Source organism: Oreochromis aureus, linkage group 7 (assembly GCF_013358895.1).
Source record: "Oreochromis aureus strain Israel breed Guangdong linkage group 7, ZZ_aureus, whole genome shotgun sequence".
In the NCBI taxonomy this organism is placed as follows: domain Eukaryota; kingdom Metazoa; phylum Chordata; class Actinopteri; order Cichliformes; family Cichlidae; genus Oreochromis; species Oreochromis aureus.
The window spans coordinates 63,341,992-63,359,165 of record NC_052948.1 but is presented as its reverse complement, the minus strand read 5'-3'; the positions used below and the strand labels follow the sequence as shown (position 1 = coordinate 63,359,165).

General features: G+C 39.3%; 1 protein-coding gene across 1 annotated transcript in view; it reads left to right on the top strand.

The window, feature by feature from the left end:
* Positions 1-646: 646 nt before the first annotated feature.
* Positions 647-17,174, top strand: part of plcg2 (phospholipase C, gamma 2) — a 45,534-nt gene continuing 29,006 nt past the window's right edge. Inside the window, exon 1 of the mRNA XM_031737970.2 lies at positions 647-837. The gene's annotated coding sequence lies outside the window, so the exon portion shown is untranslated. The remainder of the gene's footprint in view (positions 838-17,174) is intronic.

Genomic DNA, 17,174 nt, shown 5'->3' with positions numbered 1-17,174 from the left:
AAAACCATTTTGTCTGGAATTAAAGTTCAGTCCCAAATAAATGTATCCAGACAATTGAAATATGATTCGAATTTTCTAGCAAACTAAAACAAAGGCTTGCTAGATTCCTTCCTGCCATTACAGCCCTCGTAACCCCCCTACTGTTCTTCCCATTATGATGCGCCCCCCCCCAACTTCCACCACTAATCAACTACTTCAATACAGTCCCCATCTTTTTGGAGATGACTCTCCCGGTGTCCACAGTCTGTCCACAGTTCACATCATAAATCTGTGAATTTTTAAACAGTTTCCACTTTGTTTGTTTTTGTATTTATTCTGATATAATTAATCCCCCCCACACACACACACACACACACACACACCCCCACCCCAACCCCCTGTTGTGCCACCCGTTAATAAAAAAACCTGGCAACGCCCCTGTTAGTTGACACTTGTCGGTCAAACAGCTGTGCGCGTGTTTACATGAGCGCGCGAGACTGTGAGAAGACTCACACACAGTGAAACATGTTATAAACGACCTTTTACGACTTTTATGTGAAAACACAAGCCTAAGCATCAGAAGCGCTCATTCTGCAGCTCACTGCCCTCTCGTACTTTGCATAGATACCGTCCTTGCTTCCGGACTTTTTTTTTATAACTTGCGGGCTATAATGCAAGTTAACTTTTACTTCCTTGTACACACACGCGGATAGAGGAACTGGCCGTTTTGCGAGTGGCCTTTTTGTCAGCGCTCTACATCCTCTCCTGTTTCACTTTAAAACTTTCCAATCATGATTAGATAGAAGACAAACGAGCGGCGACTTTGGGGAGCTGTAAGGAATCGATTTCACTCACAAGGTAAGCCGGACACTTTACATTTCTTTATTTTTTTCCTTCTTTTCTGTTTTTGGTGTCAGTTTTCTGGCGGCCGAGGTGTGACACAGTTCAGCTGGCTGAGGGGAAATCCGCTTTTTGCTGGCGGCAGCAGCAGCAGTGTGTGCGGGGCTGCAGAGGATGTGTCTGACCAGGCGGCTCAGCGTGGAGGCAGCTCCGTGTCAGAGCGGGACCGGTACCTCCGAAAGCCTTCACGCACGGCGCACTTTACATTTCTTCTTTGGGGAACTCGTTTTGAGGTGAACCGTTGGGCCCACGTGGAACAGTTTCACCCGTATTTAATTCCAATCCTTCAAACTTCACTGTGTTGGTCAGGATATTAGACACTGGGCCCTCTGCGCCTTTAGTGTGGGGCTTTGTGTAGCTGTTGTGCCATTTTATTGTAGTTTTGCGCCACTTTTGTGAGACTTTTTCTTTCCCATAAAAGTTATTTTTGTGTGATATTGCATTTCCTTGTTGTTGCTTCTTCTTCTGCCTTGTTTGGGGTCATTTGTGTGCTTTTTGTCTTTGTTGGTCATTTTGCGTCAGTTTCACTGCTGGAAGGTATTGAATATTAAGAGGTCACCGATTACTAGTTGCTCTGCTAAAAATGTAATGCATGAATAACTGTAAAGAGATGATCTAATAATGTGGTTGTATTTTCAGCAAATTTTAAGTGACTGCACGCAGCAGACCTGATTTAAATCAGGGTGTGCACGTTATTTTAATTCATGTTCACATAACGACTAAATGTGATCTCAAGTGTGCCAGACCATTAAAATCATAGCACCATAACCCGTAATGTCAATGTCTTTAAGTAAAGCACATTATGAAAACAATACGTCCTTAAAAAACTGTCAAACAAGCAAAGATATTATTGTTTTTTCTCCTCAAGTGAGCAATCCATCTATAAAACAGGAGTAATAGCATATATGTTTCCCACATTCAGTGACTCTGCTGTCTTTGGATCTCAGTGGAAAGGCACAAAGCTTGACATCTTCACGATTTAAACAACTAATTCAAAGTTCAGGTCTGTTCATGCCTGTGTGGTAAAACTGGCATCACCACACGAGCGGTAGTGTGCTTTTTCTTTTCTGAAAAGGTCTTTGGCACAGGATTGTGTTTTTTGCGTTAGATGTTTGCTCAGCAGCACGTTCACTGCTGCTAAACAAGTTTTATTCTATTTAGAGCTGATTTCTGATTCTAAATGGAAAAAACTGTTGAATTTCCAGCTGTGCAAGGCACTCTTGTCAGACAACATGGCCCCTGCTTGGTATGGTTGGCTGATCACAGGCATGGACGACTGAACTTGCTAAGAGCATCACTGAGGCGGTGCGAATTCAAACCAGACAACTGTTCAGAATCAGTGCTCAAACTTTTACTGGCAAACCGTTGGGGTCTGTAGATGCAGAGGGAGCTCCTTACAAAGACTGTTTTGGAGATCTTTGGCTACGTGGAGTGAAGGATTACAGGAATTCAACCAGCACGCAAGCTGTGAAAAATACTTGCACACACTCTTCCAAAAAGCCAACGCAGCATTGCCTTCGTTTAACGCTGATTGGTTGAAAAGGTTAAACAGGAAAGGGAACGACCATAGAAGACTTTACCACAATGATAAAAAAGCACAAAAAACAACAAAGATCAAAGAGACATGGTTAGAAGCAGAGACGGTGGACAGTTTCCACTGTTTTTAGTTTCACAACACCACCAAGGTCTCTGTATGTCGTGACATTTATCTTCTCTGTGGCAGGGATGAAACTGAAGGACCAACAAGTGCACAGCAAGAACACGAGTTTCTCACGTTAGTGGCTGTCCTGCAGATCTTTATCTCTGCCACTTTGGCTATTGTCCACAGCGACAAGACGTAGACGAATTTCTATAAATCTCTACCTATCATGCGTGCACCAGTAGTGCTGGGACCTTATGCCCAAATGTCCACCAATCTTGTCCAGAGTTATGCAAAAGATGCCTTTCCTGCATGGGAAAAGACCAAAAACAAACAAAGAACACAATAAACCCCAGAATGTGAGTTATACTGATGCCATATCAAACCATCCACCTGTCCACAACTCACAGAATCGTTAACTATCCTCCAGTATGGGTCAGAACTGAATAAAGTTTACAGTCAGTGTGCATGTAATGGGTCTAACACAAGGTCACCGGTTTGTCTCTGTCATTCTCTCACACCAAACCAAGAAAACGCATCACTTTCTGTTTGTGCTTCACACACGGATCGTGAGCCAGATGAGCAGCTACATCAAGATTTCCCTTTATAATCACCAACGTTTGTATGAGGAGCTGTAATTTAATGACACATTTTCTTAGCAACTGAAGTTTCATCCGTTCAGTTGACTGCAGAGGTGGAGTATATCACAGACAGGGCGCTGACTTCATCGCAGGTTCGCAGTTAAATTTATTCAGGAATATCTAAACATAATTTTCTCTTCAGTTTCCATCTTGATCATCGTCTTGTGTCTCAAATTGTTTCTCAATTTCCTGGTTCTTTTTCTTCCTCAGTGATGATCAGTTTGAGTTCATACTGTGTCTGTTTTGTTTTGTTGTGTATCGCTTTAATTATTGTGTCCATCTACGGTCATTCGGTGTCTCCTTGGGAGTCATCTTGCATCTCTGTTTCTTTTTGTGCATCATTTGTCATATTGTGTCTCTTGCTTTTCTCATTTTAAGTCCTTTTTGCCACACTGTGGCACTTTTTGCCCTTTTTGGATTGCTTTTGGGTCATTTTGCCTCCTTTTAATGGTTTTGTCTGTTTTGTGGTTATTGTGGAGATTTGTCTGTCATCTTGTGTCTCTGCGGTTTTGCTTCTTTTGTCTTTTTTGTCATATTTAGTCTATTTTTCCTCATTTCGTGTCTCTTTTTGGGTCCTTATGGGCAGAGTTGCAATGTATTTTATACTATTTGTTCATTTTACATGCGTTGTGGTTGTTTTTGAGTCTTTTGTCTTTTATTCTTCTTGCTCATAGCATGCCTATTTTTGTATAAATATAGTATAAATATCCAGATGGAGACACAAATCATCTTCTATGAGAGGCAAATGACATCAACAAGACATGAACAAATTCTAAAGAAATTCAAGGACTGAAAATAAGATTTCTGTTTGGGTTGCCATGAGAAACAATGAGACACCAAATTACCAGAAAAAGACTCAAATGGACCATAAATAGCTGGACATTGCCTTCAGTCAGCGGGCATGTGTCCCAGAGCTTGTAGTCTCGTAACCTTCCTTGTTCCAAGAAAACAAGAAACGTCCAAATAGTTCACGTTTGTAATTCTTTTCATTTCACTGAAAAACGAATGCCACGACGTAGCTGTAGCTCTGTGCAGTGCTAACACAGCCGTCTGTGAAAGTAGAGCATCTGCAGAGACGTTAAAACTAAATGACTGACCCCAGAGTCACCGTATCTGTATCGCTGCTTCTTTTAAGTGCAGATATGCAGAGAACATTTTTATGCACGTCCTCTTAATTGTATCGATGGGGCTAACGGGTCTAGCCTGTTCTCTTGTTCCTTTTTTTTCTAACAGCACAGCCTTTGGCCGTAGATGTCTGTTGAAGTTGAATGAATACATTGTTGGGAGATGGCGAAATGCAAACAAACACCAACAGTAATGTTAGCATCCACCTCGTGGATCTGAACGCACTGTTGAGTCACTGATGTTCACAGAAACACGTTGCTCCAGCTGCTAATAATCCTTTTACTTCACTATGGTCGTGTTTGCTTAAATGATTAATATTAACCTGATCCTTATTATTCACTGACACAGTCCTGTGTAACTGTGTGGAATCGGTTTGTAAATACTGCAGCAAGTAAATAACTGGAACATTTAGTTTATTGATATTCCAAATCATTTCCTAAATATGTGATGAGTAGTAAAACAGCCGCCTTGAGTCAGTACTTACAACATAACGCAAAGTGTTTCATCAGCGAGCGGAGCAGGTGAGATGTGGAGGCTAACTGGAAAGTTGAAACAGCGTTTAAGCAGACTGACTAATCTCAGTGTTCTAGATAGCAAAAAGTAAACTTTTTGAAAGTTTACTCTTCGAAAAGTTATAATCTGTGTCTCAGCCGTAGGAAATGGCTCTGCAAAACATTTCTGTTAGAAAACAGAATTTTTAACGCTTACCATTTATTCTCTGCGTGAACAGAGGTCAGACTTTAGCCCCGCGGTCTGCCCCGATTACCCACGCCAACGAGGACATGTTCTTGAAAGTGTTCGCACGTGTGCGTGTAATTCCATGAAATGTTTTGAATGACTTCTGATCAAATTTGGCTTCCATCCATCGAGATCTTCAGGGCCCGCTTAACGATTTATTGCTGGAAAATTTACAAAAAGCCTTTTAACTCTGAAACTAAGATCCTTACAAGATCAAAACTGTGTGGACAGAACAACATGTAGAAAGCACCATAAAAAGATTTAACATATCATGTCATATTTGACCTTTGACCTGATCTGAAAGTGATAATAATGCTGTTTGGAGCTATTTAACATGGAAATAAGTTTTCAGATTGACGTACGTGTTAGCATGGGATACTTACAGCTGATTAATTTATTATTGTGACTTTGTTATCCACCTTACAGTAACAGGTCATTACTGCTCAAACACATAACAATTTGAATACATGTGAAATATTACTGAAAAAGTTCCTTTTTTAATTTTAGAAAATAAAAATACACATTTTTATCAAAATGTTTATATTTATCGCTAACAAATTAAACACATTTTAATAAGCAATGAAATGAATGCTACACAAGTACAGTATCCACATAAATAACCGATAATTATTCCCCAAATTTAGTCTAATATATTAAAATGGAAGTCAATAAGGCAACTAACTGTTCTAACTGCACTACAAACTCGTTAAGGACATTAATAAGGAGCAAAACCCCCCCAAAATGAACATACTGTAAATAATTTGTTAAATGTCGTATCAGCTGGTAGCGTGATGTCACATATTTATTATCATTTATGCAGATGTTTGCAAAAAGAAAAGAGAAAAGATGCTGCTTATTAGGTCGTTTTTAAAATTATTTTTTATGCATTTCAAAACTGTTTGATCCAAAGTTCATATGTGTGTAATTGTTAAAGAAGCAATGAGCTAAAAGAGGCTAAACCACAGGTGTCCAACTCCAGGCCTCGAGGGCCGGTGTCCTGCAGCTTTTAGATGTGTCCTTGCTCTAACACAGCTGATTTAAATGGCTCAATTCCTCCTCAACATGTCCTGAAGTTCTCCAGAAGTCTGGTAATGAACTGATCATGTGATTCAGGCGTGTTGAACCAGGGTGAGATCTAAAACCTGCAGGACACCGACCCTCGAGGCCTGGAGTTGGACACCCCTAAACAATTTAGCAACTGTGTGAGGAGATAAATAATAATAATATCAAATCTCTTTCATGTGTTTATCGTAAAGCTTCAACAGTTACACTTATTTGAATAAATGAGTCAAAATTCTGTTTGTCTTTGCCGCTTCAGCTCTTTAAAATGAGCTTGTGTAGGTTTGATATATATTGCTGCAGTGAAGCGAATGCCATTAGATCTGCACTGTTAGTCCTCAGACTAAAACTGAAGATGTCAGTTTGTTTTACGCTTTTCTTTAAAAGATGCGTAGCTACATTTTTTTGCATTACTGTTCAAATGGGTTTTTGTTTCTCTGGTTCTTTTCATTCATATTTGGGTTGCATATAAACAGACTCATTCTTCTAATTTTTTTTTTGATTTATTGATTTATTGATTAACATTCAAATATCTCAGTGAATACAGAATAAAGATTACCACAAAGCAAGAAAGCACGAGACAAGGCTAATCAAAAGGTATTGGCTGAAGCATATTCTTATTACGCCAACACTTTTAACAAAAGATCTTTAAGCGTGCAGCTCATGTACACAGGGCTCGAAGCAACGAGTAAAACAAAACAAAGCAAACAAACAAACAAACAACAACAAAAAGACTTTTCACCTTAGATAAGTAACTACATTACATTAAATTTCATTAACATAATCAAAGCAAAACAACCAAGAGTTTCAGAATTATTATTTTTGCTCTTTTCATTCTTCATTTATATATTTTTCTAATACTCTGTTTTTAAACATGTTTTTAAACAAAGAAAATGAACTACACCTTTTTAAATCACTGTCATAACTATTAACGGAAACACGTCTCTGCTTAATGTTTGTCCTTATCTTGTTTTTTTAAAGACATCTGTTCCCCTTAAGTCATATTGACTCTCTCTGACTTGAAACAGCTTCTGAGTACTGCGGCAAAGCAAGTTATTTTGTGCTTTATACGTTATCTGTGCCATTTTATATTCTACTAAATCATAAAATTTCAGGGTATTCAGATTAATAAACAAAATGTTAGTTGGTTCTATATAGTTTGATTGATTTATAATTCTTTTAGCTCTTTTCTGTAACTTGAAAATAGGAAGAGTATTTGTTTTATATGCATTACCCCATATCTCTAGACAATAAGTCATATATGGAAGCAACAGAGAACAATAAAGTGTGTATAATGATTTCTTGTTCAGGACATGCTTTGTTTTGTAGAGAATAGCAATGGTTTTTGACATTTTTGTTTTCACATGGTTTATATGAGACTTCCAACTCAGCTTATCATCAATTATCACTCCAAGAAATTTATTTTTGTACACTCTTTAAATTTCAATTCCATTAACCCTGATTTTAGATACATTTTTCATTTGTCTACTGCCAAAAATAATACATTTTGTTTTGTTTATATTTAACGGTAACTTATTTACATCAAACCAGTTTTTTAATATATTTAACTCCTTTTCCGCTGTAGTCAGAAGCTGTTCTAGGCTTTTACCTGAGCAATACAGAGTGGTATCATCAGCAAACAATACACATTTTAACAGTTTGGAAACACTACATATATCATTTATATATAATATGAATAATTTAGGGCCCAGCACAGAGCCCTGAGGAACACCACAAGTTACCTTCAACTGATTAGATTTTACATTATTGATTTCAACATATTGATATCTGTCATCCAGGTAACTTTTCATCCACTTGTGTGCTATCCCTCTTATGCCATATCTCTCTAGTCATTAATATAGAATGATCAGTTGTATCAAACGCATTTTTTAAGTCTATAAAAACACCAACAGTATATTCCTTATTATCTATTGCATTAGATATCCCTTCTACAAGTTCCATCACTGCCATCGAAGTGGACCTTTTCACTCTAAAGCCATATTGGTTATCACTTAGGAGATTATGCTTCTCAATATATTTATCAAGTCTATTAACAAATAACTTTTCTAAAATTTTTGAGAACTGTGGGAGTAGTGATATTGGTCTGTAATTGGTAAATTGGCATTTCTCTCTGTTTTTATGGATTGGAATAACTTTTGCTATTTTCATTTTTGAGGGAAACACACCAATTCGAAAGGACAGATTACAAATGTATGTGAAAGGTTGCACTATATATATGATATATTAACTAATATCATGTCAATACCAAAACAGTCGGTGGACTTTTTATTTTTAAATGTTTTCACAATGTTAATTATTTCTCTATGAGTTGCAGCACCAATAAACATGGAGGACACATTCTGAGTAATATGTTTATTTAGGTCGTTATTATTTCTTGACTCTGGAATTTCTTTTGCTAAATTATAGCCAACGTGTACAAAGAAATCATTAAATTAATTTGCAATGTTTAGTTTTATCAAGCACAATATCTTTATCTTTTTTTAAATATTCTGGATAATTCTTATTTTTTGAGCCCTTTTTGATTATACTATTTAATAACCTCCATGTTTCTTGTGTGTTACTTCTACTTTGCTCCAATAATGTGTGGTAATATTCTTTCTTACTTGTTCTTATAATATTTACTAATCTAATTTTCACTTGTAGTATTATATTATGGCACAAGTGAGTGGATTAAAGCGAGCCACGGACTCAGTAATGCAGCCAAATTATGAATGCAGCACATCTGCGTAGGCCTGTGGGGTTTTGAGGAAGATGTGAGATAACGTTGTCCTATACTGCAGAAATTATTTGACTTGTGATAAATACCCAAATATTAAGACAATAGCCATACAGTTCATGTCGGGGATAATTCAATCCAGTTAAAACGCCGAGTGTAAAACTTAGAAAGACCGAAGGACACAGACATCTGTCCTCCTTCCTCTGCTGCGGCGCATTCACTGCTTGCAGGTGTTGCTGCTAGAAAGTGAGAGGAGGCATTCGCTTTCTCAGCCTGCAGCCAAGTTAAAAAAAACTGCTAGATTTGAGAGTGTGGCACATTAAGCAACCAGCTGTTCTATATACATACATACATACAGCTTAGCGTTAGCTCGGTCAGAAAAAAAACTGCAATCTAACTTCAAGCAGAAAAACACCAATAAGAAAATAGACTGAAGCTTTTTTAGATTCTAAATGATACTTCTGAAGTGAAACACTGCACAGGCAAAAATGAAACTGTTACAGAGACAATCATCCTTTTGTGGAGTACAAGAAAAAAAGCATAAAGGAAGTTTGACGTCTGTATGATTTAAAGAGCTGTAGCGTGTTACATCTCACCCAGCACCTCAGGCTGATGTGTCATCTTAAAGGTGCAAATCTTCATGCCCCTTTTTGTAACATGTATGTCTTTATATCTGCTGTTAATCACCAGTAAATCATTCTTTTGTTCCACAGCATCTTAAACAAGTTGCTTTAGACTTAGCTCGTACCTAGCTGCAAATATTGATGTTAACCAACGCGCTTTGCTGAGGATGAGCTGGATCCTTCAGCCTCCTTACTGCACGTGCTGAACTCAGCAGCTTGCTGAGTTGCTGAGGCCGCAGTGGCCTAGTTTACAGACAACCACGGACTGTATATAAAAGATGGGCACAGCGACTCAAAGCCACATATAGGTTTTGGGACATGACGGTTAGTGTTCTGGCTGCTGCTCTGTTACTTTTTGGAGCCAGAAGCTGCACTCATAAACTGCATGAAGGACACATACGGTTAGGTCCATAATTTGTCGTTTTTGTAGTTTTGCCTCTTCGTGCCACCGCAGTGGATTTTAAATCAAACATATGTGATGAAAATGTAGACGTTCAGCTTTAAGTCTAAAATACAAGGACTCATTAACTGGCCACTCATTTTCAGAGGCGTCAAAGTAAATTACTAACATAATTTTAAATATAAGGATGGATGCTGCTTGTGGGTCTCTCTGCCTTCAGTTTTGTGTTAACAACTGAAAGCATAAACTACTGGGCTGATCTGTGACTGACTTGGCCATTGGACAACATTCAGCTGTTGCACGGGTTGCTTTCGCAGTTTGCCTCGGCTCATTGTCCATCTGAACTTTGAAGATCTGTCCAGACAGTTTTGCAGCATTTGTGTGAATCTGAGCAGAGTACAGTCTTGTCCACAGTTCATCATGAGCAGTCACATCATCAGTAAACACCAGTAATACTGCCTCCATGACCTGTTCATTACCTGCTTCATACTCTTGTTATGTCGTTATCTTGGTAAAAACAGGTTAAACTCAGTTTAGTTAGTTTAAAGAGGCTCGTTTCAATGTTTAATCTGCTTCTTTTAAAGCCTGGGCGTCTCTTGATGACGGTGATACTCCTTCCTCCTCATGAGTGTTCCTGACTTGGTTAGATGTTGTGAAATAGGTTTTCCTTAACCATGGAAATAATTCTGTCATCCACTTTAGTTTAATCTTTGGTCTTTCAGTCTGTCGGTGCATTCCTTCCTTTAATGAATGAATGAGATTGTTTATATGGTCAGTTTCTGATATCTTTCTAACTTGTTTATTTTTGGTATTTCAGCCTAATGATGACCTCCCTCACGTGTACTTATATTGTTTTCAGCTTAAAATTACAGTGAAATGCTATAAAGAAGAGAAAGTCTGACTCTATTGTTGCATTATAGCTTTTTCTATTGAAATCTTTTCTATAGAGATTTTCCAAACAGGTGTAAATTCTATAAAAAAGGTGCGGACCTTAACCCAGCGGTTCCCAACCCCTGGGCCATGGACCAGTACTGGGCCACGAGAGTTGAGGCTCGGGTGTGAAATTAATGGTTTTCAGGGTTTTTATCGGTTTTTAGCGTAATTTTTTTTAATCATTTTTATTGTTAACTCAGTTTCCCGGGGTCTTTTCCCCCGTGTTATGAATAAATCTTCTTTTTTTTTTGGTACCGGTACTGGTTTTATTTTGTTGATTTAACCGGAAGACCTTAAAGGCCGGTCTGTGAAAATATTGTCGGCCATAAACCGGTCCGTGGTGCAAAAAAGGTTGGGGACTGCTGCCTTAACCAATCCCAAAGCCCGCCCACGACCTGCTGACCCCATTCACAGCAGCACAATGCTTAGCTGCCTACCAACCTCTTTAGCACTGGCTATGGAAGCACGTCATACAACCCAAATATAAAAACATGCAAACTATCCCTTTAAATACCAGCTTTCTGTTTATATGAATGCATTCCTCTGGCACCAAAGGTGGTTTGGCTGAAAGAAACATCACATCCTCATTTCAGATAAACACAAATCTTCCTGAAATGTTTTCCATACAGGATGTTCACCTGACTAAGGCCTCAGTTTGTGCTTAACAAGTATGAGGAAATTTGTTAATGTAAATAAGATCCTTAATAGGGACTGTCCCTTCACTGGACTCAGCGTTTCAGTAGGAAAAACAGGGGCATAGTGGTGTAATTATGTCAGTTAATTATTCACCTCTCCTCAGAACACTGAAGAATGCTCTTTAGTTTAATGTTTCAGCCTTATTCACATAGACAGGAAAGCACATCATGGATTTTTACACATACTTTAAAGTACTTTTAATCACATGTAAAGATAAAAATGCCATTTTTTTCTTAATCTATGCTCTGTTTTGAATGTAACTCTTCACTAACATTTCTTAATGTGCTTTATTCAGTGTTGTGACATCACAAGAGGTACCTCAAAGTTTACGCAGCTCAAAGTGAAATAGTTCATGTTGGAGGTATGTTCAGTGCCCCGCCTCGTCTCCAAGCAGTTGAAGTTTATTTGTTCTGGGGGGTTTTCTCCTTCTCTAAACTGAACTTTATCAGGAAAACTATTTCTCACCACCCTGACAACCAATTGTTACAACCACAAAGGGCCACAAAATATTAGACACATTAAGCATGTAATGCTGAAGTGCATGATAGTCACAGACAGTGTAAGGAACTTTAAAAGTGTTAAATTTTGGTGAAAAAGTTTTTCACAGCCTCTGTGCAGTCCTGTGAAAAACTGAATCATCTGAGACTCTACAGGCCTCAGTTAGCAGGCTACGTGTTCATGAGAGGACCATTAGAAAAGGACTGAAGTACGACTTTTTCAGAAGGGTTGCCAGGAGGAGGAAGCCTCTACGTTCTAAAGAAAAAAACAACAGTTAGGTTTGCAAAGCTGCATCTGAACGAACCAGAAGACTTCTGAAAAGATGTCCTTTGGACAAATAAAGCACATTTATCGATAAAGCACAGCAGCACGTTTGGAGAAAATCAGACCGCTCAGACCAACCGTCAGCACACGGTGGAGGCACCATGGGGTCACTGCATATACAGGGAGTGCAGAATTATTAGGCAAGTTGTATTTTTGAGGAATAATTTTATTATTGAACAACAACCATGTTCTCAATGAACCCAAAAAACTCATTAATATCAAAGCTGAATGTTTTTGGAAGTAGTTTTTAGTTTGTTTCTAGTTTTAGCTATTTTAGGGGGATATCTGTGTGTGCAGGTGACTATTACTGTGCATAATTATTAGGCAACTTAACAAAAACAAATATATACCCATTTCAATTATTTATTTTACCAGTGAAACCAATATAACATCTCCACATTCACAAATATACATTTCTGACATTCAAAAACAAAACAAAAACAAATCAGCGACCAATATAGCCACCTTTCTTTGCAAGGACACTCAAAAGCCTGCCATCCATGGATTCTGTCAGTGTGTTTGATCTGTTCACCATCAACATTAAGTGCAGCAGCAACCACAGCCTCCCAGACACTGTTCAGAGAGGTGTACTGTTTTCCCTCCTTGTAAATCTCACATTTGATGATGGACCACAGGTTCTCAATGGGGTTCAGATCAGGTGAACAAGGAGGCCATGTCATTAGTTTTTCTTCTTTTATACCCTTTCTTGCCAGCCACGCTGTGGAGTACTTGGACGCGTGTGATGGAGCATTGTCCTGCATGAAAATCATGTTTTTCTTGAAGGATGCAGACTTCTTCCTGTACCACTGCTTGAAGAAGGTGTCTTCCAGAAACTGGCAGTAGGACTGGGAGTTGAGCTTGACTCCATCCTCAACCCGAAAAAGGCCCCACAAGCTCATCTTTGGTGATACCAGCCCAAACCAGTACTCCACCTCCACCTTGCTGGCGTCTGAGTCGGACTGGAGCTCTCTGCCCTTTACCAATCCAGCCACGGGCCCATCCATCTGGCCCATCAAGACTCACTCTCATTTCATCAGTCCATAAAACCTTAGAAAAATCAGTCTTGAGATATTTCTTGGCCCAGTCTTGACGTTTCAGCTTGTGTGTCTTGTTCAGTGGTGGTCGTCTTTCAGCCTTTCTTACCTTGGCCATGTCTCTGAGTATTGCACACCTTGTGCTTTTGGGCACTCCAGTGATGTTGCAGCTCTGAAATATGGCCAAACTGGTGGCAAGTGGCATCTTGGCAGCTGCACGCTTGACTTTTCTCAGTTCATGGGCAGTTATTTTGCGCGCCTTGGTTTTTCCACACGCTTCTTGTGACCCTGTTGACTATTTTGAATGAAACGCTTGATTGTTCGATGATCACGCTTCAGAAGCTTTGCAATTTTAAGACTGCTGCATCCCTCTGCAAGATATCTCACTATTTTTGACTTTTCTGAGCCTGTCAAGTCCTTCTTTTGACCCATTTTGCCAAAGGAAAGGAAGTTGCCTAATAATTATGCACACCTGATATAGGGTGTTGATGTCATTAGACCACACCCCTTCTCATTACAGAGATGCACATCACCTAATATGCTTAATTGGTAGTAGGCTTTCGAGCCTATACAGCTTGGAGTAAGACAACATGCATGAAGAGGATGATGTGGACAAAATACTCATTTGCCTAATAATTCTGCACTCCCTTTACAAAAGTATTCTAGAGTCACATTTGAGGCCGTCTGTACCACAGCTACTGATGATCCACAGCAGCAAATCTGCAACAGAACGTCTGAAAAAGAAAAGAATGGAGCTGCTGCAATGGTCCAGTCAAAGTCCTGAGCTCAGCCTGACTGAAAGGGAGCTTCAGAGAGCTGTGAGACTGATAAAGTCATACAGAAAATGATTATTTCTTGCTAAATCATGAGGTGTAATTAGTTTTTCACAGGGCTGCATATTACAAGGTTGCTGCCTTAAAAACCTTTCTTTTACGGTACAGTTTTAGCTCCCGAGAGAAGCTTGTTAGAGTACTGTTGCATCACCTTCATTTTTAACTTTCACATGTTGGGTACTTGTTCCTAGTGCACATTTACCTCACAGTGTACTGACTTCACCTCATTGCATAGTGAGTTGACAGCATCTCCTCCGCTACATAATAACAAACTTGTTACGTTCCCTCAGAGTGACTTCTTTAGCTAAAAGTTAGCTGTTGCAACTTTGAGTTTTGTTACACCAGCAACAATATCCTCGAAAGGCCTCACCACCATAACTGTATCTCCACCTGTGTGGTGGAGATACAGTTAGCTTGTATGAGCTATCGAGGTAAGCTGGTTAACGGCCGACAGACAATTATGATCATCTCGGCTTGTCTCGACGTGTCTGCCATCGTGATAAATGGCCCGACTGACACAACCGTTTCGCTATCATACAGCTGCGCGTCCCATCATCTGCAGTCAGAGGAAGACAGAAAATCCCCATGTGTCATAGGTTTCCTTTATTTCCTTTGTGAAAACAAAAATAAGTGAAAAATTTTGTGATATTTTAACAGGAATGAATTCTTTAGGTGATGAACTCATTACTTGAATTCCAAATTTAACATAATTCATTTGGCATTTGTCAGCATCATCAGTGAAAGCTGTGCCAACATGTGTCACAGCAAAGCGTGTCGAAGTTACATGCAGAAGTTACAGTAGGTTGCAGTTAGCTGCAGTGCCAGCAGAGGGAGATATTTTATTTCAAGCCGATATGAAAATAATGAGTTTAAACAAACTTTACTAACACATGTAAATACATATTAGCCACCTAGCTTAATCGTTTCTGGCATAGAAGGACCCTGGACTGTATTTCATAAGTTTTTTGATCACTAGCGATTTCTTGGCTTTAAATGTATTATCTCCCCCTGCAGGTAGGGTAGGCTACTTGGACCGGTGTGTCTGTTATGTGCTTTCCCATGATATTAGGTTGCTTGGAGACGTTGTTTGGCCTGAGACTAACAACAACCAAAAAGCATAACAAACAAAAGCTTTCAAGCTTTTCTAGGCTTGCACTACGTCATGCACACCAACAAACCTCATGCTTCTCATGTGTTATACTGAACACACCCTCCCAGTTTGGTGATTTCTCTGATGTGTCAATGATACTGCCCTGCAGCCCGGGCATGCAAACTCTAACTGTAGTTTGCTTCTTACATTAAAAAGTCATTTTAAAGCTTTTGAGGATAATGGTATGTAGGTGCTGTCTGTCCGTCTGCAGGCATCTTGAGTTAAAACTGAAAGACGTAACCTTTACCGGTAAGCAGGACTGAGATAATTGTGATAAAAATCAAATTGAATTGAAAGCCAACTGATGTTGGACTGTTCATAGACTGTATATTGAAGATGGCCATAGCAACTGCGACTTCACACAGTGATTTCTGGAGGCTTAGGGTTTACATTTTGATCTTCTTTTTTTGAGTTAGAAGTACACGCTAGATGAGCGCGTAAGGGCGTACAGGTGCAACACACATACGTCTGCTAGCTAATGCTAACTGACTATTTAGAATGCTACAAGTACAAATTGACTGGATTGTTTATACCACAGAGCAAGCTATTATCATTTGTAAGATAACTCAATTAGAAATGCTCCAAAAGGCACCAACACTGCAAACATGATGGAGAAGTCCAGTTTCAGGACTGGAATTAGCAGAGTGCTAGCTGCTACAGCTGCCTGGACCAGCACACATGCCACTCACAGCAGCTCATCCCTAACTTAACACAGTTGTTAGGAAGGGGGAAATATTTTGCAGAGGTCAGTTTTTTTATATCAGTCTGCAAACATGTATATTTGTGCTGTAAGTCCAGGCGTTTAACTGTGGCGATCTGTGGCTGACTCACTTTTGGAGTCAGTCTCAAGAGGCAGCTAGAGAAACTGCAGCTTTTTGCACTTTGCGACATGAGTGCTTATGTAATAATGTACATGAGTTGAAATGTCAACACACTGACCGGAGTTGCAGCATGTGTGATCTCAACTTCCACTTCCTTTTGTCTTCTGCTGCCTTTCTGTTAGCACACGCTCCAAATGAGACGAAGATATGAAAAAGCAAAGCAAAAATAGAAATGGCGCCAGATCTGGAGTTTGGACGTGCACCCACTCATCAGAAAAGACGTGGGTGAGGTCAGCTTCCCATTTCAGGCTAAAGTAGAATCCAGAAATAGTGAAAGAATTAACGTGTGGTCACACGGCTCAGAACATGGACATTCCTGTGCAGTGACCTGGATTCAACTGAAGCGATAAAGTCTGAAAACTGGGATGAGATGTAAATGAGTGATTTCTGTTGTTTGTCATCACCGCCGTGTCAGCCATAACGGTCATGCTTATGCCACAACTAGCTGATTGTCTGAGGGGACATGTGGCTATCGGAAGTCTCCCAAAGCAGCCAGATGACTGTAAGACACGCAGAACTACCACAAACCACACGGTCATGTTGCTATAGTCGTTTGGCTTCACCGGCTATGTATCATGCAGATATTTTGCATCTCCTAGTAGTTGTTTTGTGACTCTTCCTGGTTGTGTTATATCTGTTTATGGCCAATTTGCATGTCTTCATATCTTTGTGGTCGTTTTGCATCTCCCCACCTGAAAAAGAAGTAAAAGTTCACACTATATGGCTCGTTGTCCTGGGCAGTAATCCATACGTGCATTTATTCACTGTTTTCAGCTCAAGTATGTACATTTCTTAATCGTATGTGATAGTAAAAAGCATAATACATTTCTTGTTTGAAGAAGGGACACATCCGGAGGATCAGTAGGGATTCCGAATAGACTCTTAATATCTCTTTTGCCTCTTTGTGAAACTGTTGTGTAGTTCAAAACTATTTTCAGGCTCTTGTGCTGTGTCATTTTCATTGAGGGTCTTTATTTCCTATCA